Below are 2054 nucleotides of genomic sequence, written 5' to 3' on the forward strand. Positions count from 1 at the left end.
AAAATGAAAAAGGTTTTTGGTGGGTAAAAATGGTTTTTTGGGGTAATGAAATGAAAGGTTTAGGCTCAAAGGGGCTATCTAGGGGTATTTTGGGTAGGTAAAAAAATGAAAAATAATGGTTTTGAAAGAAAAATAGTTAGTCCTAATGCCTCCATCATTTACTTACTTGGGTTTAAGTTGGTAAGGACTGGGAATGTATCGTTGTGGCAAGTTCTAGATTTGTAAGGACCGAGCGGCTATTCACACAAGAAACGAAAAATGAGCATTTAATCTAAATATGTGTATTTTTATGCTCAATAAAGGCTCAAAACTCACTTTTGTGGGAATGGGTTTTTAATGTGACCAAGCATATATAATCGAATTTTAAACTAGACTTGTTATGCCGTTTCATAGTTTTCTTATGTTGGTTCCTTTTTTATCACGACGCTATCGGTTGTAAACTTGTAAAAATATAACCTTTTTAGAACTTGTTCTTCCCAACTTAAACTAAGACAAGTAAATAAATAAAAAAATGAAAAAGGTTTTTGAAAAAATTTGGGGTGTTTAGCGGTTCCAATAGAGTTTTGTGTAAGGCTTGTGTTTAGGATTTTGCAAAATTTCAAGGTTTTAGCATCCCCCCACACTTAAATTACACATTGTCCTCAATGTGTCCAAAAATAATATTTTTGGGTGATTAAAATGTATAAAAGTGTGTTAAAAAGCAAATATTTATGTTACTGGCACTCTGGACACGGCCCCGTGTTCACCGGGCACGGCCCCGTGGTCAAGTGCCAGTAACAAAAATTTCAGAATTGAAACAGAAGCCTGGACACGGGGGCGTGTCCGCTGAACACGGCCCGTGTCCAGTTACTTGAACTGGGTGATTTTTCTGCAGGGGCTCAGCACGGGGCCGTGTTGGTTGGGCACGGCCCGTGTTGAGCCTTTTGTGATGGAGATTTTTGTCGGGTTGCCCTGTTCTTCATGCATGGTTCCATTTTTCTCGTTCCCTTTTTCATCCATTACCACCATGAGTGTGTTTTATTCTGCAAAAAAAATTAAAAGATTAAACTAAACTAAACTAAGGATAGATCCGCGGAATGCCTCCGTGGTGCGCCACATTTATAAGGGTCCTTGGCTAGACCCGATTTCTGGTTATATCTCTTCTGAGTGGAGTGCCTTGCTTCCCAAGTTACACCGTCAGAGAGCGGCATCCAAGCTTGAATCAATAACCTTCATGTAATTGACCGGGTCGTCGTCCTCTATTTTCTTCCCAACTCCGAACTTCACCTCATCGTCCCCATACCTCAAAGTCAGTGTCCCTTCATTCATGTCTACCACTGCTTGTGCTGTGGCAAGGAAGGGTCTCCCTAGGATAAGGGGGACCTCGGTGTCTTCCTCCATGTCGAGTATGACAAAGTCAACGGGATAAACGAATTTGCTTACCCTTACCAAGACATTTTCGATGACACCTTGTGGGAATTTGACTGATCGATCAGCGAGTTGTATGCTTATTTTTGTAGGGCTCGTGGTTCCCAAGCCAAGCCTTTTGAACATTGATGAGGGCATGAGGTTAATGCTAGCCCCTAAGTCGGCCAAGGCATTGCGAACGGGTGATTCCCCTATTGAACATGGAATCGTGAAACTTCCGGGATCGATTTTTTTTGGGGTAGTTTATTGAGTACGAGGGCAGAGCATTCTTCGCCTAAATTAACTAATTGCAAATTTTCAATTTTCTTTTTATGTGTAAGGAAGTCCCTCATAAATTTAGAGTATTTGGGCATTTGGGTTAGGACTTCGATAAAAGGAATATTGACATGCAATTGTTTTAACAAACTTTCGAATTTTGCGAATTGCTCATTGGTTTTTTGACGAATTAACCTACCGGGGTACGGAACTCGAGGAGCCTTGATAGGCTCTGGTGATGGGGGAGAGTTCTTTTCCTGCGGATGTGTTGGCGTCGTTTCTTCCGCCGCTGGAGGTACTTCTGCAGGCCCTACGGTGCGGTTTCGTAGTGTGATGAGGTGAACTTGCGCCTTTGGGTTTGTTTCGGTATTGCTAGGTAATGCGCCTTGCGG

Source organism: Helianthus annuus, chromosome 10 (genome assembly GCF_002127325.2).
Source record: "Helianthus annuus cultivar XRQ/B chromosome 10, HanXRQr2.0-SUNRISE, whole genome shotgun sequence".
Lineage (NCBI taxonomy): Eukaryota > Viridiplantae > Streptophyta > Magnoliopsida > Asterales > Asteraceae > Helianthus > Helianthus annuus.